Source organism: Nipponia nippon, unplaced genomic scaffold, assembly GCF_047370975.1.
Source record: "Nipponia nippon isolate SJK-2023a ecotype South Korea unplaced genomic scaffold, ASM4737097v1 scaffold_4, whole genome shotgun sequence".
Lineage (NCBI taxonomy): Eukaryota > Metazoa > Chordata > Aves > Pelecaniformes > Threskiornithidae > Nipponia > Nipponia nippon.
The window spans coordinates 50,016,042-50,039,974 of NW_028262358.1; the positions used below are offsets into that span (position 1 = coordinate 50,016,042).

The 23,933-nt window shown below is 42.5% G+C and overlaps 1 long non-coding RNA gene across 1 annotated transcript; it reads left to right on the forward strand.

The window, feature by feature from the left end:
- The first annotated feature begins 744 nt into the window (after nucleotides 1-744).
- On the forward strand, nucleotides 745-23,583 carry LOC148053295 (uncharacterized). Its single transcript, XR_015708561.1, has 4 exons — nucleotides 745-830; nucleotides 1,483-1,711; nucleotides 1,855-1,919; nucleotides 21,208-23,583. It is a non-coding gene; the product is annotated as an uncharacterized LOC148053295 (long non-coding RNA).
- Nucleotides 23,584-23,933: the final 350 nt, after the last annotated feature.

The following is a 23,933-nucleotide window of genomic DNA, read 5'->3' on the forward strand; positions in this document are numbered from 1 at the left end:
AAAAAAACAAAAAATAAAAAAAACAGGAGTTTTCCCCAAATAAAGAAGAAGCAGTCTTAAGCAATTTAAAACATATGTTTTAGAGGCAGTACTCCTATGGGTCTCCTTTTATTTTTTTTTTCTTAGCTTTTAATTACTTTTCTCTTAACAGCTCCACATGACAAGACATCATTCTTTCCAGCCCAGGGGGAATGACTGAAGCTCCTATTTGACTATCCCAGTGCTTTTCTGACAGCTGTATTGCTAACTTTGACTTTTTTCTTTTTTTTTTGTTTTTCCTCTGGAGCTCTTGGGACTGGTTAATAGAACATATCTGCTGTGAAGCCCATCTACAACATGGCAGGGACATTGTTTCTCTCTGGCAAATGAGTTATTGCTTGCAACAGGTGAGGATAAGTTGGTGCAGACAACAGCAAGCTGTACGTAGTAGTAATTCCACCAACTTTGTGGGTCTTCTATCAGAGGATCTCACTCAGTGATACATACAAAAAGAGGACATGAAGCTGATTGCTGGAAAGGAATTACAGAAGATGACTTCTGAGCTTGTGCCAGACCCCGGTGAAATCAGAGTGCCCGAGTGTTCCAACATTGTCCTTTCCTGTTAGCTCTTGGAGCCCAACGGGACAGCAGTCCTACTGAGAGCCTCTAGGGGCTACTGCAGTTCAATAAATAACAGTAAATAAAATGCAAAACTGGTTTTGAGTCTGATACGGGCTGGGTTAATCTCTGGTGTACTATCTTGGACTTCAGAGGAGTTACACGCAACACAATTTGGCCCACTGAGCCTTTGCTGTCTGCTCTCACATTGTCATGAAGGATAAAGGATGGCAGTGAGTACAGACTATTCTCTTAGGACACAGTGTTTTGTCTTGTTTTCCTGGGGGAGGAATTAGTCTTTCAGTACTCTTTCTTGCTTTGTTCCCTGCTTTCTGATAATATTATAGGAGTGGCATCTTTATCTCACGCTGGGTTCTGCAGAGAACACACCAACTTTATGTACATAACAGTTATTTCACTCTTTGCTAACGCCTTCATGAAATTTGCTTTTATTTGAGTTAATAAGAATCAATGTTTTACTAATTTGCTCTTTAAAGATACCATACACTCTTGATAATTCTCTCCCACCACATGGGGTTCGGTTCACTGTGAAGTGTTGTACGCAACATACGAGACACAGCGAGAGAGCGTGCATGTGAGAGAAGGAGCGAGCTTAAGTGCAGTGCATTTAAGAAACTCAGACTTTAGGAGGAAACCTCTACAGGATATCAAAGCAAATTTCAATCCAAGAAGGTTTCACTGTGTCAATAGATGTAGCACAAGGGCTGCCTGTTGTTTCACAAACAATGAATCTTCTCCAACCTATAAATAATGTAAAGACAAGTCTCAGGATTTTTAAAAAATTCTGCTAGCTTGAGGCTACCTACCCAGCATGCGTCCTTGTTTACAACTTCCAGTACAAACATATATTGTGTTTGTTTTCAGACAAAACATCAGCTTTCTTGACTTCTGGAATTAACCTCTAGTACATATTAGCAGCAGCCTTTTAAGCAGCTTTTACATACAGAGACATTCAGTACTGTGACTGCGGAGGGGTGCGCTCTCACACAGCCAAGAAGTGAGCTCCTTGGCACGAGCTGTGCGGTGCAGCCCCTTCGCCGTGCAGTGCTACTGCAATCAGCTGCCAGTCCCTTGGCAAGCACCTGCTCTTCAGGTAAGCACTCTAAAAGCCATTTACAAATGCAAAATGAAACGGCACATTCAGTAAAGGTGCTACTGCACCTTACATAGATCTGGGGATATAAATGGGGACTACACAAAGGAACGAATTTGTGAAGTTCAATTTTTTCTTCAAAGGTAGCAGGTATGTTGTCACCCTTGGCATGCAAGGACCTGAACTCCCAGCATCTCCAGGAGTGCAGGTGAGTGCCCTAACTGCTTGAGCCCTCCTTGCATTTCATTTGTCTCTCATCCCACAATTTCTGTATTCTTTTTCCTGTGCTGATGCAGTAAGCCCAGTGGAGAGAGCCTCTGCTTAAGCTAGCCTGCCTGGCCAAGGTTAGGACCCATTCCACAGTGTGGAGACATGTTCTTGAACCCTGGCAGACTGCAGAGGGCACAGACCTTGCGCCTGCCGCTTCCTAACCAGCAGGCTCTCGTAGGAAATATAGGTGCTTGTCGCTTTTGTGTGGTGTCTGATCCTGTCTCTGAGGCTGAGGTGTACTCTACGACAAGTATTTGTCTGTGTAGTTTTTAGACTCTTATTAGATTGGAGTTGCTCAGAAGGTGTTTTTATGTAGTCAGGAAAACAGAATCCTGGACATCTCTAGAGCTTACAGAAAGGAAAACAAAATGTAAGACACTGATGGAGTGTGGCCAGTAAGGGAGATTTTGATAGCAATTCTGGAGTTGAGCACTTAAAATCCACTTTCTTCCAATTTCAGGAACTTTCACTCTTTACTGGAATTCTCCTGAAATACATTGTTTCAAAACAGGAGGACATACAGCAAAATAAAATTTGGGTCAAGGACAATTTGGCCCATGGCTCTGTCTACTGCACTTTACATGAAAAAGTTATAATGACAAAAGACTTCTGTCCAGGACCTGAGTCTTGGCTACTTCTCAATATCCTCAGAATTTTATCTTTGTTGTTAGCCCCTCAGTTTTCCTGGAGGCTTTTTTAAAATGAACCAGAGGTTTTCAAAAGTGAATGCAATTTATTTAAAAGCACATTTGGGGGTTCAAGAAGGGACAAATGGTTCACTCCAATACAACATAATAGACCAAGACTATGATGGAGTATGGTCCACACCAGAGAGCTGTATTGAGTTGGGATCAGTTGAGGAACAACTGCAAGTCATAACCATCCATCAGCTTTTCGATGCTGTATGGGAAGAAGTGTCCACCCAGATCTTACCAGTTCTCTGAATCTTGGCTGAGAGAAGGTGATCTATTCTCAGGCTTCTGTTAGCTCTTAAAGGTATTCCAGGTGCTCATCTAATCTCCAGGCTTTACATATCCAGCTGAGGTATTACTTCCTTACTGCCCAAGTCAGGTTTTTTGTTCTGCAAATGCTCTACAGGAATATCATTATAAATCCATAGCTGAAAGGGCCTGTGCATCTTAAGTGCTCTTTTCGTTTTCCACCTCTGAATATTCTGCCAGCAGAGATTTAGAACATTGGCTCTGTAAATGCTTTCATGTCAAGACTAAAGGCAACACTTGTTTAATTCATTCTTTGACCCAACAGTAGCTTTATCTTAGGTTATCACTTGTTAAGCTCCCTAGAATGTTTTAAACATGAAGGGGGCTGCTGTGTATACATATCCAGTGTACTGTATTTTACTTGTACAAATTTGACAGTAGTGATTCATAAACATCAAAACTATTTCCTTTATGTGCTGCAAATTATGCTTTACTTTAGCTCCATTCACAGGATGTGTAACCAATTCTAGAAAAAAAAGAAAAAATACAAAATTGCATTTATCCTCTATCCAATTCGTAATTCTTTATTGCAGGTCACACGAGCTCACAGATTGTTACATATATGTGCTTGTGTGTATGTATTTATATATGTATACTTGTGTGTATAAAAGAGAGTTTTTGTGTGTATAAATAAATACATATGTATATATAGTTTGAGTGAATACGTATTTATAAATATAAATATGCACACACGTGAGGACAATAGTAGCAATGATGTATGCTGTGGTGTAAATGGAGGACTGGATTTATACATCAAATGTACTGCAACCTGATTAGAATAACAATTAAGGTTTGCTGTACCTCATTCATTGGCAGTGTAAAACCAAAATAATTTATGCTACTCTGAGTAAGCCCATCGGTTCTGCCAGCATAGGATTTATTCCTAAGTTGTCAAAAAGCTACAATTGTATTTAAAATCAGCATCTGACAGTTATCACCAGAACTGAGGTCAACAGAATCATTCTGCACCACATAACAAGTATCAGAAACTCAAAAGTTTTGTATCATAAAGAGTCACAAGACTAACTCGGTGACAGTCTATGTATTTACTCCCAACAATGATGTTGTCTACACCATAGGACAAGTAACTTTTTACCCAAACAACCCATCCTTGGGTTGTAGCCTGATTCCTCCCTCCTTGAATGTCATGACAAGACCTGAGTACTTGCCATTCTCCTGTTGCCTCTTTTTAAAAGAAACAAACAAACAAACAAACAAACACAATTGGGTAGGAGTGGAGAGGGAGCCACAACATCCTGCAATTAGTTCCCTGGTCCAGATAAACAGGGGACCAAGGACTGCAATGAAGACAGAGCAGCTCAGCCCTGTGTGGAGGAGTGGGTGTTATTTCAAATAGTTTGGTCTCAACATCCATCTCATCTTTTAGTTACCCGCTGTGACATCCACACCAAAATATTTAATAAGCACATAATATACCAGAATGAAACTGCAAACCTTAGTGTTGGTTCAGGGAACATACCACCTGTTACTTCGTAACACCATCTTCAAAAAGTATATGCTGCAGTCCTTGGCGTGTACTTACGACTAATAAGACAGAGATGGAGAAGCCTTTGGCTGCTAGTGGCTGTTAGTGCCTGTGCTGTGTTACAGAAGCTCATGCAACTTTTGCAACCCACTGCCGATCAGTTAGGACACAGGCACTGACAGCAGCAGACCTCTGTCAGATGCCTTGACCCTGAGTGATTTCTCAACAAGCTACGTTAACAGGAGTAATGTGAAGAAAATATCCTGAGAGAAAGAATAGGACAGCTAAAGCTAAAGCTCCATTAGGAAGGAGATGCTTTAGAAATGTGGGAGACAGCTAGACAAGGTTTAAACGATCTGCTTTGTAACTGCAAGTAATGGTTGCCAGCAGTAAGGGGGATACTTAGAGTAGAGCTTTCTTTTTGACACCTGCTTGTTTTGAAGCACTTTATGGTTTTAATAGTTTTCAGTTAGTGCAGGCAGCAAAGCCTAACTATGAAAATGTGATATAGCACTGCAGAGAGAATGAGCCACGTGCAGAATTAACTCTGGAAAAACATATTTTTTTAATGAGCAGTAAGAAAAGGATAACAGTGAAATACACACAAGTGCAGTTTTCTGAGGGTGAAGACATGGCTTTGAAGTTCTGTGGGCTGAGTTTCTTGTGAGGGACTTGGTTGTGTCCAGGACAAAAACTAGGATGAGCAAGAACAGTTTGCTGAAGTGACTTGTAACCATCTCTGACTAATGAAAACAACAGAGGATGTTACCTACAGTGGGATTCATCTCCACTAGTCACAGCTGCCAAAAAGTTAGATGTCTGGTCTACACTAATCTCTCAGGCTCCTGTACAGTGAGGCACCAGCACAAAAGGCAGCTCCAGAGGTTACTGAATCCCAACTGTTTGGAGGACAGCTTAAAACAGAAAGATCTTCCCTCCCAAAGGAGCAAAAACAAATACCATGGATGATACCTCCTTACTTTTTCCACAGTTGCAGTAACATGAAATGAATCCCACTTATGACCCAGGCTGATGCTCATGAGAAAAGGACAGTGCTCTCACACAAGTGACATGCTGGAACAGCCGAAATGCTCTGTTTGCTATGTGTGGTTGGGGTAGGAGGGAAATAAAACACCTTGTGTTTTGTAAAATACCACACCAGGTACTGTGGAAGGTGGAGACAGACAGTGGTAAGCATTTCTGCTATATCTCTGTTTCTCTGCCATGAAAGATGATAAAGGGTTTTAACCACTTAATTAAGTGAGCAAAATATCAAGCCCCAGCCAAGTTGGACTGAGGTCACTGATGCACCTGAAACCAGAAAAACTTTCAATTGCTGTCGTTTTAGTTTCCTTTTGAGTTCAGAAGGGCTTCTATTTAAATTTGCTGCCATAACCCATAACAAAAGAAAATCATAGCTCACACTGAACAACAAAACCACACTTTTTTTTTTTTTTTTTTTTTTAAGAAATTGCATATACTTTTAGGAAGGATAAACAGAAAGCCCTAAGGCCAGCTGCTGCTAATGATTTTCTATTCAATGCATGGAATTGTCCTAAATAAATAAAGAAAAAAATAAATCAGCTGTCAGTCTTGGGCTTATGGTTACATTAATGTCAAACCTATGAAAAGGGTAAGTATGTAATGTAGTACGCTCCGCTAGCACCGAGGCAATGACATCTTTTTTAGAGTGTGAGTAGGAGAAATGATTTCAGCCATATATTTTGAATATCTATTTGAAGCTATCACTTTGCAGTGAATAAAATGTGTTTTATCCTTATTAAGTCTGCAATCAAGTCTAGTGCTGTGGCTTAGCAGGCTAATGTTCTCATCGTTTCAACTTTCTTGCTTGGCAGGGGATCAGGCTCTCTTTGTTGCTCATGTTGAGCAGGCAAACTTGCAGATTTCAATCCTGCTGGCATTTGTCTCTGAAATAAATGGGCTATAGTGTACCTTTTGGCCTGACAAGGAGATTGTGAGTCTGGGAGCCTTCCCCTCAGCCAGTGTAGGACCTCAGAGAGGGGCTGATGTTCCTTCACCATCAATGTCATTACAAACAATGCGGCTCCTTAGCAAAATGCTTGAAACACATGCAGAGAACTAAATTAGCCATGGCAAGAACAACAACAAAACCCAGCCTATAACTCCTTAGAAAAAATACTCAGATGAAAGCTATGGGACTAAATAACTTGAACGGAATTATCTGGGATTTTTTTCTGTTTCCTTGCAGGTCACATAAGAAGGGAAAACAGCACTGCACCTTTGATGTAGTTTTAATAAATATTGAAAGTGCCTTCAATTAATGCCTGAATAATTAGTGTGGATGCAAATAAAATGGGGAACAACAGAATGACTTTCTGGGCTTCCTTAGGGGACTGGACTTTGGAAGTAGCAGCACTGTATTGTATGTGATGCAACATTGAAAATAGAGGAAAGGAGAAAGCTGAGAATAGTAGGTGGCGGAAGTCTCCCAAACACACTACATTGCTAGCTGTGCATGTAGGAGAGTCTACATTAGCACTGCAACCTTCAACAGCTGTGATTTGCCAACCACAGTTTTGGAAATGATACTTCCTTGCTCTTTGTGCCCCGAAGGAAGTCTCTGTGCATTACCCTACTGCCTGCTTGAGTGAATCCTTTATAGCAAAATAGACCTGTTCATGAGAAACAGAGAATGCTTTCAAGCCAAAACACCCATGAAGAGACTTGTGTTTGTAGTGAGAGTTTAATTCCAGGGATCTCATCTAGCCTATCTTATACTATGATGCAGCTGTTGCTCTATTGTGACTGGCCTTTTTCAGAGGCATGCCACAATCCTTCTTGCAATTCCCCACAGTACTTCAGAAACACTGCTTCTCCCAGGAAAACAGGTAGGACTTTGTGGTGGCTGTTTTTAAGCTGTTACTGTTGATGAAAATATTTTGGACTGTGTTGGTGAAGAACATTGGTGGGTCTATATGCTGTGTTGAATAAGTCTGGTAGATACCTCCAAGTCCATGGATTAGTCATATTGCTTTCTCATTGTAGAGGTCCCAGAAAGCCTTTCATTCATATGAAAGAAGAGATACATCTTGTTGTCTCACTCCTTCTCTCAGGCTACCAGCTGGACAACTATGTAATCTCCACCATGACACAGCAGTAGGGTCCTACTCTCACTTTTTTTCATTCATTAGCTCAAAGTTCCCATTGTAGTTATCACTTCACCTGACTCTGTGGTTGCAAGGATGGTGGTGTGTGCCAGTGGACTCTATAGCCTGCCAAATTTCTATGAAATGTATCATCACACGCTATGTGGACCTGTCATCTCAGTCTCAGAGAATCAAGTAGCGATGACTCTAGCACCGTGTGGATACACAGTCGTCTCCTGTGATGCCATCATCCTCCAGTGAATCTGAAATGTGCTGGTCTTAGCAATAGTAGAACTTTCCTAAAATGTAAAAATGTGGACAATGGTTTGAGTATTTCATGCCTCAGTCAAGCCAGCTGAAAGACTGAGGACTGCTGGATGAGGGATAAATCCTCTAGAAATCAGAACACGGATGTGAAAGGTTCAGTCATCTTTCTGTGTTTCAGCTTCCTGTTTTGCATTTTATAATTTCTAGCAGCAGACAGCTGCTTCAGGGGGTCTGTATAGGGAATGTTGTGCTTCCTCTGCTCCTATTCCCATAGATAGGGTAGTCTCTGCTATTGACTCTTGATATTTACATTTCTGTTCTGGAGGATGCAGCCCACACCAGTCAAAGCTTGTGAGTGACAGGAAAATCTGCACAGGAAACAGTATCCTTCTGTTCTGCTATTGCTGGTTAAAAAAGACTCCCTTTCTGATTGTCATTCCAGTGGTCCACAGCTTTATGGGTTGATAAGGGACTATATTTATTATCTGTTGCCTTCTTCTGTGACTCAGCAGCAAGCAGGCTGAGATTCTCAAACAAAAGTAAAATGACAGCAGCAGTTGTCAAATAGCAAAAGACAAAGCTGACAAAGGCATTTTTCTTTAATGCTTCTAAGCGGATATTGCAAATAACAGAGTGTATACACACACGCGCGCGTGCGCACAGAGGAATATTCAACATGGAATTTTAAAACAGTTGCCAGCATCCACATCTTGGAGAAAGAAAAGTCGCTGCTTGCCTCAATAGCAACTTGTATTTTAAGTTCAGCTGATCAAAGATGAGCACAGCAGTGGCTGCAGGCAGCTGCAGCAGCTGAGCCAGTGAGCCCTCGCATTGGATCGGAGCCGACAGGTGGCAGCCAGGAAGGCGGCACGGACTGGCAGCATGAGCCTTGTAAATCATAGAATCATAGAATCGTCAAGGTTGGAAAAGACCCTTAAGATCATCGAGTCCAACCGTTAACCTAACACTGCCAAGTCCATCTATACCATGTCCTCGAGCACCACATCTATCCGTTCTTTAAATACCTCCAGGGATGGAGACTCAGCCACTTCCCTGGGCAGCCTGTTCCAGTGCTTGACCACCCTTTCGGTGAAGAAGTTTTTCCTAATGTCTAACCTAAACCTCCCCTGGCGCAGCTTGAAGCTGTTTCCTCTCGTCCGATCACTCGTTACTAGGGAGAAGAGACCGACCTCCACCTCGCTACAACCTCCTTTCAGGTAGTTGTAGAGAGCAATAAGGTCTCCCCTCAGCCTATTCTTCTCCTCCAGACTAAACAATCCCAGCTCCCTCAGCTGCTCTTCATGACTTGTGCTCCAGACCCTTCATCAGCTTTGTTGCCCTTTTTTGGACAGGCCTCAGCACCTTGATGTCCTTCCTGTAGTGAGGGGCCCAAAACTGAACACAGTACTCGAGGTGCGGCCTCACCAGTGCTGAGTACAGGGGCACTATCACCTCCCTGGTCCTGCTGGACACACTGTTCTTGATACAGGCCAGGATGCCATTGGCCCTCTTGGCCACCTGGGCACACTGCTGGCTCACGTTCAGGCGGCTGTCAACCAACACCCCCAGGTCCTTTTCTGCCAGGCATCTCTCCAGCCACTCCTCCCCCAGCCTGTAGCATTGCATGGGGTTGTTGTGACCGAAGTGCAGGACTCGGCACTTAGCCTTGTTGAACCTCATACAGCTGGTCCCGGCCCAACGATCCAGCCTGTCCAGGTCCCTCTGCAGGGCCTTCCTACCCTCCAGCAGATTGACACTTCCACCCAACTTGGTGTCATCTGCAGACTTACTGAGGGTGCATTCGATCCCCTCATCCAGATCATCAGTGAAGATGTTGAACAGGACTGGCCCCAGTACTGAGCCCTGGGGAACACCACTCGTGACCGGCCGCCAACTGGATTTGGCTCCATTCACCACCACTCTCTGGGCTTGGCTGTCCAGCCAGTTTTTAACCCAGTGCAGAGTGCACCCATCCAAGCTGTGAGCAGCCAGCTTCTCCAGGAGAATGCTGTGTGAGACAGTGTCAAAGGCCTTACTAAAGTCCAAGTAGACAACATCCACAGCCTTCCCCTCATCCACTAAGCGGGTCACCTTGTCATAGAAGGAGACCAGGTTAGTGAAACAGGATCTCCCTTTCATAAACCCATGTTGGCTGGGCCTGGTCCCTCGGTTGTCCCGCACTTGCTGCATAATGGCACTCAAGATGATGTGCTCCATGACCTTCCCTGGCATCGAGGTCAGGCTGACAGGCCTGTAGTTCCCCGGATCCTCCTTCCAACCCTTCTTGTAGAGGGGCATCATGTTTGCTAGCTTCCAGTCATCCGGGACCTCCCCGGTTGACCAGGACTGCTGATAAATAATGGAGAGTGCCTTGGCCAGCTCCTCTGCCAGCTCCCTCAGTATCCTTGGGTGGATCCCATCTGGCCTCATGGACTTGTGCGCATCCAGGTGGAGGAGCAGGTCAGTGACTGCCACCTCTTTGACAACTGGGATTTCAAAGATCTCAACAATCTGGGATTTAAAAGATCTCAACAGCACATGGGGATGGTGCATGCCCTTCCAGCCATGCTAGGCACTTCTCTGCTGTTACAGCTAGTTTTTGCATCGCCAGTACTGAGGGAACAGGAATAGAAAAAGGCAGGGTAGTCATGGATCTCTAACTGTGCTACTCTGTGTATGATCACTGAGCTCCTGTCAATGACCGAGTCACCCATGTTATCCACATACATGCTTGCCCAGCAATGTTAAGCTCAGGGGAGACCATATGCCGGGCTTTTTTGGAGCAGCACTAGAAGCACTGCTGAACATCCTGCTCTGCGAATCACTTGGCACAGTCAAAACAATCCAGTAAATTCCTTGTCAGCACCTGATAATTTTCTTTATCTTTCTCCAGTTTTCTATGTGACTCAGAGAATCAAGAGGCTAATTCTTCCCATAGATCAGTTTTTTGCTATAATTGGGTACCTTATTTGGCATTTCCTTATCTGATCAGCTCACCAATTATTTTCCCTTTTATAGAAGATGAGTAAATGAGGATGACTCAGATGAGAATTGATCAGAGTTTGCTCCTCAAACAGAGCCCAAATCAAACCTTTTTCTGAGGCTCAGTGGATGTTACCCATCTTTAAAAGACAGGTGCTCACATATCTCTGTCCTTTCCTCCTCACCACAGCTCTAACCAGAAAGAAAAAGGGCCTGAAACAGAACAAGAAAGATTTTTCGCTATGGGCTTATATTCCTTCACCTCTGCTTCTCTTTCTGCCTCTCCTAGATTCCCTTGATCAAGATTCTCTTGATCTTTCAGTTCTGAAAGTCATCTCGCCAAGTTTCAAATATATCCAATCATTCATAAGTTCTCCCTTCGAGAAATGTGTCGAGTTCCTTTTGCATGTTTATTTCTGATCCTCTTTGCAGATATGTTTAAGAGCTTCCCTACATTAACATCCCTACGCTTCACCTTGCTTCAGAAGATTCCCTTTTCTTTTCAAAACTAAATGCCAGATTTTTTTTTTTGATCTCAGGAGTGAAAGCAACTTTTTACCTCTGTTTTTTGAATAGCTAGGAGGAAGCATTGTCAGTTTTGAAGCCTCCAGCTCATGGTATTTTCTGCTTGAACAGAAGTTTAAGCATAGCCAAAGCATGTGTTTTTTCACCTCAGATAATATGCCAGTTCTCCAAGGGCAAGAGGCTCAACAGGTAAATTGACATGGATTTTACTGAAATCAGCTATCTAAGTTACACCAGCTGAGACTCTGGTTGGAGAAATCAAAAGCAATCCTCTCTGGAAAGTAAGTATGGTCACCAATTGACTTTAAGTTACTTTTCTTGTCAGTGCACACATTCAGCTTGAGGATGTCAAAGACTCTTTTCCTGAATCTTCTCTGTACTTTTTTTGTGGCCCTCTTTGTGCTATTTGGGTGTAAATTCTCCTTCACTCAACATATTCACTTCTCTTGCACCTTGGTTTTCAGACTGAGTGCTGAACTGATCTCTACATGAAAGCTGGCTGACACATCCTATGGCTGTCACTGAGCAAGACCGAGTGGCCTCTTTTTCTGCTCAATTAGTTTTTCATACTTCAGAGACTGTCCTGTTCATTTTTAGAGGACCCTCTTCACCGCTAGCACCGCTTCATTTCCTACACAAAATATCTGCTGTAGTTGAGTAGGCTGAAAGGATCCATGCCCATTTCTCTTCCACGTTGCCCTTTACTCATGCTTTTTTTCCTCCCTATCCCTTCAACAACAACTGAGGTAGGTGGCAGAGGATTGCAAGTTCCAACAAATAAACATAAAGTGATGACTCCTTGACTTCATCGCATCTTCCATAATGAATGGTATTCGCTCGTGTAGGTGGGAAGGTGTGCATCAGCACTGCTGCCTGGCCAGAGTGTTGTTGGGAAATGTAGTTTGCCTGAGGGGCAAAGTCCCCAACAAAGAATGGGAACAGGAGGAACTTGAGACCTCTGGAGTGCTGTGATGGCCCTTCAGAATTCAAGTATTTAATCTAGTTTCTTGGTTTGCCTGCTCAGGTTTTCAATGAAAAATTGAAATGTTCTGTGGAAAGCAGAACCATTTCATGAAAACTTCACTTCACTGAAAGCTCCACTGTCTGTTGCAAAACTTTTCAGTTGGTTCCAATTAGGACAAATGTAGAGCTCTCTCTGTGCTATCCTGGGGCTCAGAAGGCAACATAGCTGTTGTCCTGTATCTTCAGTAGTAATAAATGTTTGATCAGCTTGTGTGCTAAAGATACAGGCTTGAGAGGAGGGAAACAAGGCCTAGTTTGCTGAAAGTCCTCTTGAATTCTCCTCAGAAATGGTATGACTTGTCATTCTTTAGGCCAGGGATGAAGCTTTTTCTTCTTGCTTGTTTCTTCCTTGGATTTTTACATTGCACAAAGCCCTATGTTTGTTCACTCATTTGTTTGAAGGTTTCCAGCCTTATTTCTAATTCTGGCATTGCACTAGGCATGTCGCCTGTTTGTTTTAAGTGATATTTTTCACTGAGATGGATTAAAGTATTCAAATTCCTTTAAGCTGATGTGCCTCTAAATGAAACGCTGTAATAATTACTGAGGAGATACACTGTAAAAAGTAATTATCCCAGTTTCGGTGTAAGAGAGAAAACTGAGACTGCCAGTTGCTGCATGGAAAACCTCAGCTGAAAGGTCACCACAAGCCTCCAAAGTTGGTTTAGGGAGTTTTAACTGCACATACATTAGTCTGTCTTTCAGCAGAATAGGTGCCTTTCAATCCTCAGGACTTCCAGAGTCAGTGGGCGCCTCATCCCTGCCTGTTTCCTCTGTTTTCTGCCTGATTACTGGAATATGGGCAACATTTGGTGAAGGTGGCACATAAACCCTGTGGCTGCTTTCATCATTCTGTCAAAGGGAGGGAAATAATCAAAGAGCTGCAGCAAGAAAACAAATGGCCAAATAGCTGTTGAAGCAGGAGGTTCCAACTCGCTGGAGATCAGCTTATTATAGGCCATATGCCTGAGTGGCTCCTCTCACCGAGTGCTGCACCCAGCTATGGAAACAAGTGTGAAAGTGCCTGTAGTTCATCAGGACTGATTTGTTATAACTGTGTACAACTGCTGAGAGCACAGAAAATAAGAACCTGAAGAGGCTGTGGGACTAACAGGAGAGAGAATCCTTTACAAAATATAACATTAATATACAAATTCCCAAAATATTTATGCAAAGCTGTTAACGGACAATAATAATTTGTTTTCCAAGCTCACAGCAGACGCTCTTCTTCTAGTACACAGTCTACATTCATACATAAATGATGAAGCTTAACATAAGCAGGGAAACAAATTGATATGCTCTTCTACTTTATTTTTAAATATCATGGGTTTGAATTAATAGTTATTCTTGACAGATATCACTAGCTCATGCCCTTTTAGCTATGCCCAATTGCAGGGCTTGCTGTGTAAATGAGAGACTAAGCACATGACTCAGCTTCCGAATGATGGATGTGCTAAAGAGACTGAATGACAGAGCTGGCAAAATAAGGAGAACAGAAAGGGTGGAAGAAGTCTGTTTGTAACCTGGCATTTCAGTTATCTTTACTTGGCAGAGCCCTCCCTGAAGGCTCAGGCCCCAGCCAACCATTTCATGTGGGTGTTAGGAAATCCTAATTATCTAACAAAGGCAAGTGACCATCAGCAACCAAGAGCTTGCTCTACAGCTGCCATATTCCCCATCCTCTCTGCAGAGTACTTTTCTCACAGGGCTTAGCTGCTTAACAACTTATTCTGGAAGACATGTTCCTGCTAAAGTGGCTTTGCTAATTCAGAAAAAGTATTCTTATTCCAAAAAATAAGACACGCACATTTAGTTATTCTGGAGAAGGTACTCCACTCTAAGTTCATACCATGTCCTTAATTCAAAAGGGTTTCCCTAAAGAAGCTGGTGCTTCTTCTCTCACCACCTCTTCTGTACTTTTGTGGCCAGGTTGTACAGCTCTGTGGCCTTTTTATCCTCCAGACTGGGGTTATGTCATCTGTCTAGCAGCTCTGGGTGCACATAATTCACAACACTATCCATAATTCAGTACAGCTACATCAGTCCGCCCACATTTCGTAAAAAGGATGATGACAAGCTCTGTTTCATTTCATTTATACTCCCTCTCTATGTGAGAGACTCCTGTCCTACCTTTGAAACCTTTCACCTTTATTTTCCACTTTGGTGGCCTTTTGCCTCCCCTTTTATATTGCACACTTGAAAGCTTTTTTACTTGGGTTGTGTGTCTTGCTTAACTTTCCCAGCAGCACATCAAGTAAGGGTGCACTTTATATCTAAAATGAGCTGTGCTGACAGCTCTGGTCTGTCTCTGTTTTGGTTTGAAATGCTGTTACATGAAATGCTAGGAAGGTGTCTAGACACAGTGCAGGATAGGCACCGCATACACACTGTTAGCAGACATTACTAATCCCTCAGTGCCAGTTGCTCTCCTCCTCCATGTTAGTTCAGAGGAAAAAAAGGGTTGTGTGACAGTGTTTTCACCTGCACAGGATAGTTTTAACAGTCTTTCTCTTCTCATAACAATAAGCAAAACTAGACATGGAAAGTCTCTTTCTTAGAAATTAAAAAAATCATCTTACCAGTTTTATTAAAATTTGCCATTCTTTGCCTCTGTGTCACATAAGGGTCCATTAATTATCCCAATGTCTCTGAACATGGCTCCAAAGAACAGAGTGACCACCCTTTTCAATAAAGTTGCAGATTTACAATTTTCCAGCTCAGTGAATTGTTAGTGTTTAAATATATGGAAAGGCCATGGTCAGGCTGCTCTGCCTCCCTGTGTGGCATTTTACTGGGAAAGGGGTGCTAGAAGGGTACATGAGAAGAGAAAGAAAAGGGGCAGAGAAAAAGAAAAAAAACAGGGCAGACCAATATGATGGCAGGAAAATCCTGCAAAAACGGAAGTGATTGGGGTACCTGCAGGGAGCCAAGGTTCAGAGGTGGCCCTTGGTACCTCCTCAACCCTCCTCTTGCTCCCAGGTGGGAGCGATGAACATTACTGGGACCCCAGACAGGGCCAGGCTGGTCTCTCCTGAGAGGTATGGCCCATCACTCTGGTTGTGAGATGAGGATCAAGCTGATCTAACTGCCTTTTGCCTCTTTGCCCATTGACTTGCTGAAGGAATATCAGGAGAACAAGACACGAGCTCTGCACCATGCCTCAAATCCAGGTAGATTTGACACGGCCATGCGGAGGTGCAGGATGATTCATGTTTCCTGTCAGCTCTGCTTGGTTGGGAAGGGGAAAGATGAGCCCACGCAGGATTTTCCTGCTGTTGCCTGCAATTGAAAATTTCTTTTCTCCATCTGCAAAATTGTACATTCTTCTGGCAACAGGGAAGACAGGAAGAAAAAGAGTGGGAAACAAAGTAAAATGACTGAAAAGAGAAAATTAATGGTAATCTAAATAAAAGATATCAGAAGGAAGAAGGATGGGGGCTAGTGACAAAGGCAGAGCTGGGGGCTGCATTTTTGTGCCTGTAGCTCGTGATTCTGACATATAACTAAGCAACCTCTTGTGGCTGCCTTGCTTGACTATGACAAACAGCCTTTTTTACAGACACAAAATAATAAAACATCCAGTTCCTAAAACTCAGTCTCCCCTCTTAGTGCTTATGGTAACGTTCATGCTCCTGAGGGCACCTGGGAACCGCTGGTGCTGGACAGTGCTAGTGAAGGGAGCAGCACTGCGATCTCCTGCTAACAGTTCAGCTGAGCCACAGGAGACCAATTTAGAGGTGAGAAAGGACTTTGGGTACATGGATCATCTGCCAACAACAGTGCCAGCTTGTGCCTGGTTTTATACATGGGTGGGCCAGCCCAGGCACATTCCTCCTGCCTGGCCATGCTGCTAGGGGTAGCAGGGCTGTGCTCAGCACAGACTCCCTGCCACAAACTCTCTCCACCCATTTTGTTAAAAGGGCTGCGGAGACAGGAGAGAGGTTGAAAGACCTTTAAATACTAGCTCCCTGATTTTCTTCAGCTCTCTGTTTTTGAAACAAAGCTTCTGCAATAACAGGCAGGAGGCTTTCAAGGCTTTCGTCTTCCTTTATAGGAAATGTTACTGGAAACTCACCCTGGCTTCCAGGTCGCACACATTGAATTCTGCTGTGTGTGAGGCTGAAAGAGGAGACATCCATTTACCCTGGGCAAAGGCTTCCAAGAGCCTCTGAGGGAAGTCCTACTGCTGGAATAGCATCCTCCCCTTTCCCCTCTTCCTATCATTGTCCTTCTTCTTCCTAACATGCTACACTATACCCACAGAGGCCCATTCACGTCTGTGTCAAGCAGTGGATGAAGATTGGTTTTTGGTTAGCTTGTGTGGGGGACTTGGGAGACCTGGATGCAAGTCTCACTTGGGGTGTAAACTTTCTATAAGAGTTTGGCATATAGGGTAGAAATGATGTCGCCTCACAACAGATGGCTATACTGTACATCCGAGATGGTCACTTGTGTCTCCCTCCAGAAGCTAGAAATGAAGACAAATGGACACGTCAAGAGTGCAGTGCATCAGACTTATTTTATTCCTATCTTAGGATGAGATAAATATCCCCCAGAGGGAAATGCTTCTTTCTGACCACGTCAGGGTGGCCATGTTTATAGCGTGCATCTATATTATGGATAGCTACCTTTAGCCAAATAAATTGTATCTGCAGCCTGTCCTGCGTTTTAGTTCACCCTTTATAATGCCAAGGTGGAACAGTCATTTTCCTTTTGCAGAGATGTTGTGAAACAAATCCAGTAACACTTGTGTGTCATCTACATGGGGAGGTGAGAACCACATGGGAATGCCTATCAAACTGCGAACATGATGAGCTGCTCTCCCAAAGGCTGTCAGGGAGGAGTTTCTCTGGCTATGGCACTTCCATTCAACACCATGTTCATGAGCAACCCAGGGAGTCACCTCCATTGCCTCATCTTCTTCCTGACTTGTTAGCAACATGCATAAGTCATGAAGTAGATGGCTTGTTGTGGCAAAGGTAACCTGGAACCTCAGCCTTTGCAGATGCTGAAGTTCCTCAAGTGAAGTCCCAGACATATGTTGGCAGAAAGTAGAGATACTGTGAAATTATCGTCAAGGGAGACAATGGAAAGGGAACTTGATGTAAAATGTCTTTTTGATTCCTTTTTATTGTAATTGTCTCACTTTGATTACATTTATCTCTATCACACACACAAAAAAGCAAGGGTTCCAGCAAATATATATATATATTTTTAGTTTGTGTTATAAGTAGGAGGTTTTAATTTTGCCAAAAAGCAATGTTTTTACTGAAACCCTTTTTTTTTAATCATTTCTTGTCCCAATAAAAGGAAGCCATACTGAAATGTTTTTTTCTTTTACATGACTCAATAAGAAATGAGTTTTGCTGCTTGCTTGGGTGGGATCAGGAGTTCATCCAAATAACTGAGTGTGTCCGTTTGAATATTATATTTTGCTCTAAAACCTTGTTCATGAAAGTCATCCTGTTGACCACATTCTTCATTAATAAGATTCTAGCCTTACTTTATTTCCTAATTTTTGAAATTTTTAATCAGTCACAGCTCCCTGTTCCCACATTCTTGGTATAAACATGGCAATAAATAGTTGTTTACAAGGCACAAAAATGTATCACAAAAATTAACGCAAGGCTGGGGCTCTGCTGATGCTTGCTTACATTGCTGTGGAAGAATATGCATGCTTATTATGAAAACTCGCCTTCAGAAAAAAGATAACTGTTTGAAACTTGCAGATACAAACAAAATTTATTTCTTCAATCCATTTTAGTATATTTGCCAAATGCACTAATGAGTACACTCTCCTTAATTGCTCAGGTGGATTTGAAAGAATGTTTTCCCTCTCTCCTCCTCCCACAGGCATACGCACACGCACACACACACACACACACTCATACGCAAGTGCACAGAAATTCCATCAAGTATTTTAATACTAGTGTCAGGCTTCGCAGCTCAAAGTTATTTTTTGTGTAAGGAGATTAGGACTTTGACTGACTTTCTATGGCATATGGAGAATATAAAGTACAATAAAGCATGCTAAAGACTAGAGACCAGATAAAAATACATCAGCAGCTAATTGCTATGTTCACCATACAGCTGCAAATGAAACACAGCAAGAGACCAAGAGACATGAACAGATTCCATTACATAGGATTATAGTGATGGTCTGAGAACAAAACTGGAAATTCAGACCTCAAAAACAACCCAAAGAACAGTTGGAAGTCCTATGGAGTTTTAACAATTTTGTAGCTGGAAGGGTCTTCCTGTAATTCTTTTCCATGGCAGAGCTGCATCTCCCTCAGGCTGAAAACAAAGACTCCTGCCTGCTTTCACAACTCAGACTAGCAGCAGTGATAAGTGTTTACCTCCTGTAGTATCCTCCACATTTTTCGTAGCTACTGTGCATTGAAAGAATGTAAGGTGGAAGGGAGCTGAAACTGTTGTAGAGCAGGGTACTGGGCACAAAGAGCCTGTTCATGCTTTGTGTGTCCTCACAGCAGTCAAAATATCAGCTCCATCATGTTTTGCTGTACATACGGGGTGCTCTTGCCCACTCCTCACCACGCAGCAGAGGAGGCAATGGAGCTGGATCCCTTTTAGGCTACACACAGTCCAGTGCTCCAGCACTGTCACTATCCTTCTTTCAGAGATGGCTGTGGCTGGCAGTAAAGCACTCCTTCCAGCTTCCCATGGTATGCGTGAGCACTTTCTCACACCTTCGGACATTTGGGTGCCATCCAAATGGGGCTCCATCTTGTTCAGTTAAAGAGGGTTTCTTGTTTTATTTAAATTATGTGTAAGGCCCTGCTGTAATCTGATTTCTTGTGGAGGTGAGATGTATGTGTCCTTAGGTCAAGTGAAGAATATCACTAGGCAATGATGTTAGTACACAAGGAAACTAAAGTAATACTCACCAATTTCCTCACAAGTGCAGGCTGCTCTGCGATGTGCTTTCATAGCAGAGTAGGACAAGTATTCTCATGTGGGAGGACAGTAGAGAGGCTCTTCAAAGGATTTTCAGATAAATCACTCCTGTGTGACTTTTTGAGGATGATTAATATTAAAGATGGATGGTTGTCAGAGAGAGACAGAATTACTATTTCATTTTTGCTAAATATACAATTTACAATAGTGCTAGTTTTTAGGGTGTTGGGTTCTTTTTTTTTTTTTTTGCTCATGGTTGGCAAAAGTTGTTTGTCAAAAATGTGGCTAAATAAGCCATTTCCAGTCCCCCATCTCCCTTGCACATACAGCAAAACATACTAAGTTTCCAAACAGGAAAAATATTCAGCATCCTAAAAATGAGCTCTAGGTTGCTTTGAAGAATTCAGAAGCCTGTTATCCTGCAGCCTTACTGAGAGATGTGTACCATTTCTGGTGTGTTGTATATCATAGTGCCTTGTTCAGAAATACAAACACCTTACAGATAGAGAGTATCAGATGGATAAATAACTTTTCTGTTTGGAAGATTACTGTTACATTGAAAATATTTTTGACCCCACTAGATATAGGAAGTGAGACTAATTTAACAAAACAGCTTTTAAAGCATACTCAAAAGTTAGCAGCATAAAATATAACCCCTTTTTGTTTTGTCTCCTAAAGCTGTTGGCACACTACACAGTCCTTTCTCGCAATGCAGCCTCATGTGGCCTCAGCCCACAGAGTTTCTGGTTCAGACTCTGCAACCAGACTTTGAGCAACAAGTATGCTCCTCTGCATGTGCTGATAAGCACCCATAGTGGCTGAGCGCTCAGGCCCCCCACCAGGATGAAACCATGCCGGGTTTCTGCAAACGCTGCTCCAGAGCCTACAGGTGGTTGCTTTGCTGCAGGGAGACTATTCATGCAGTGAGATGCCATTTGAGGTGACTATGAATGGCAAAACTGCCTCTAAGTACCAGCCAGTGAGCCATAACAGCCCACAAGCTGATGTATAGATCGTATACAGAAGAAGGGACCAACAGGTGCTATGAATTCGTAAGGCTTTGGAGTAGTTGATACTACCTTGGAAATACGTTTAGGGCAACCAAGATGTGAATCTGCTTCCAATGTGGGGAGGAAGCAGCTGCTGATTTCAGACTCAGTGGATGGCATTGGAGGGGTTCCTCAAGGAATCAGACAAAATTACCACTCATTTGTAATTATATAATAATTACAATATAATAATGACGACATTTCCAAGCTCCTGTGGGTATAATTTCAAAAGCATTTAAAGGACGTGAACCAAAAACATGAGCCTGGTTTGTTTGGTTTATTTTTTTCCCCAGTACAAATGTGGCTTTGCAGGCAGCTCTCTGATGGCTGCAAGTTAAATTTTGTATCTTGCTGGTGTAAGAAGGCAATTTCATTGCAGTTGTGTCTTGTGCAGACAGAGTGGCTGTAAAAATCTTCACTCATTCATGTTAGTCACAGTACTTATAACTGCATTACTGGAAGACTGAACAGAGGCAGATTGCTGATGTTTTTGGGTAATGCTATCTCCTTTTCATATTTATTGTAATATCAGACAAGGTTTTATCAGTGTCAGATAGAGATTTGCTAATAATGTACAAAAAGTTTTTCTTTCTGGGAGATTCTGGGTTTAGATAATTTGAATTTCTCTTTTAGATTTTATTTTTGTTGGATCTTATTAAATATTTCCCTGTAATTGTTAACACATCTCATTCTAGCATACTGATTATTATCTCTTCTCCTTTTACCACACTGAACTTTTAAATTTTTTTAACTACTTTATAGAGTTTTACATTTCTCCCCTTTCAACAGGTGGGTTACAGTTATGCTTGTATTTTCTCTTTTTAAAATTTTTTTTCATGTTGCCAAGCAAAGCTAGGAATTTGGATGAACTCCATTTGCAGGAAGAAGAGCTGACTGAGCCCAGCACAACTGGTCTGTGAAGCTGAAAGGGGCTTCCTCCACTGGGATGCTCATGTGTTCGCGCACTCCCACACTCACAAAATGGAGAAGTAGTCAAAATGGAGAAGAGGATGACAATAACCTGTGGAGGCAGTTCAGACATGTCATAGCAGTCCCTGGACAAAGACAGCAAGGTTGAAGCCATACCAAGTCAAGACACCTAAAATTTTTTACAAGCAGTCTTACCTTAACATACCAGCACTCCTGTGCTTCTGTTTTGACCTGCTGGAGTATGTATAATCGATGCAGGGGCTGGGAAAGTCATCTGACATCAGCATAAGGAAAATGTTAAGCTCTCTCAGTCTTCAGCACATGATTTTTAAGACATTTTAATCCCCTCTCTTTCAAGTGTGGATTTACTGGGGAGGTCAAAGGATCATTAACACTTCCCCTCCTCCACCACCATTAACAGGGGCCAGCCCAGCAAGGACTGGTGCTGTTGGGTGTTATGATTTCATTCATGCATACACTTGCAATTTTTTTTTCCTTTCAGCCAAGTCTATTTCTTTAATAGCCAAGTCCTATTTCTTTAATAGTATTTGAAGTTTAAAAATTGCCTTTCATCTAAATATAATCAGCTCAAAGCCCCAGTAAAAGGCCTTACTCTTTCCAGCCCTCCTGGAGGTCCTGAGGGGAAGAAAGGACGTCTGCCCACCATTGTCTTGCTTCCTATTGCAAGGACCAGAGCTGCAGCTATGACTGTACATCACTCTCTGGGCTCTAGAGAGGGGCAAGGTCATGATTAGGCAGCCTCTTGATGAAGATTAACAGAACAGATGAAACTAAAATGGGATAACTGGCATCATCTCAAACGTGGTAAAGCAAGGATAGTTCCTCTGTCTGCTGTAGAGGCAGGGTGATACTCTGACTACGCAGCCCTCTTTTTGAAAAATCACTCAAGGATGCACATTTTTATACAGCCAAATACTTCTCTGTGTGTAAATCACCTCATTTAGTCAGTGTCATTTTATGGTTATGTATGCGAAGGCAGACGGATATGACATGTTTTGCATGGAGCACAAAATTAAGCTATCAAAGAGTGTCCTGTGTGTCTGTTCTTTTCTCTTTTCTTAAGGGTAAGCTTGTTGGCCGTATAGATGGAAGAAATGAGTTTCAGAGGCCTCCTGGGCATATTGGATCTCTTGCTCTCTGGAAATGGGGAAAAAAACCCAAAACACAACCCACATACACAGAATAGATCAAGTCAGAAAGGAAGTGTCTGCTGTTAAGTACTTTAATGAAGGTGAAATGATGATCACATGATGTGTAGTGAGTGCAGTGATACAGCAGAAGATGACACATCACTGTAATGTTAATTACTTAATGACACAAACCTGGTGATATAAAAATTGCTGTAGGTGGTCAAAGTTGAATATAGTCAGGCTGGTCTAGCACTCTGAACTCCAAATATCTATTTGACATTCTGCCTCAAGTTAAATTCTTTTTTTTTCTCCCTTCCTGAGACTGTCTGGTTTCTTTTTTATTCTTATTTTTTGCTTCCTTCACAGTGTCTTGTTTTTCCCCAGCCTAGCCCTCCTGGGACAGACTAAGCTGGAAAAACTTCAGTTTGCTGCTATTTTACTCTGCTTTACTTAGTGTCAAAAAGTTGCTGTAGAGAGACACTTTCAGGTGTATGAGGACAAGATGTCATGAGGCACATAGTAGAATAGTAAACCCAGGCTTTGATCAATTGCCAGAAATGGGGATGGAGAGAGAGTAAAAGGGGGAGCTTTTTTTAAAAATATACATACAGGAGTAAACAGAAGTGAAAGATACCACAGCTCAAAGAAAATATAATATTTGGGGTCAGATGAAATGTACTAGACTCTTCCTCTAGAGAATACAAGTCCCCCTCCCCCTGATTCAGCCATGGAGACTAGCCACCAGCCCTGTTCAGTGACATACAGAGGCTAAAAACTCTGTGATCATTATTTTCACCCAAAGCTGGGGTTACCTGACCTTCCATGTAGCTGCAGGCCATTGCCACATGATCTCATCTTCACGGCTAACTCAGCGAGAGCTTGGCTCTTCTGCTCCCAAAATGCCCAGCCCTTAGCAGTCAGCATGGAGAAAAAGCTAAGAAGATCCCTGGCAATTTGCTGAGCTCTTCTGGTCACGGTTTGGGGGGGATCCAGCACCTGCCGACATATACCCATCACTCGTCTCATACCAAAATGTCCTTCGCTGGAGTCCCTTCTTCATGCAAAGGGGACTGGAGGCAAGAACACACATGCTTTTCTGTTCTTTCTATCTTTTAAATGTGACCTCTTGTCTCCTGCTCAGGTTTATTTATATACACTGGCACATCAGAAAAGTGACTGGCTACGTTAAGTACTGTACTTTGATTTTAGTGGTTTGTGTAGCATCCAAACAAACATGAATAAAGTACATTAAAAAAACGCTGGAAATTGACATTACATCTATGTTGATGCACATTTCAGTTGCCAAGAAAAGAGCAGTTTGGCTGAAGGATCCAACAAAATCTGCTTAGTGGGTCTTCTTTGGCAAGAGCCCACAAAGCAGACTGCTTTCATACAGTACTCCCTTAATCACTGTAAAGAGGTTTCAGAGAGATTAATAATAACTAGTGCAGTTGTTACACCCACGCACAGTGACTCAGACACACCAATGAGG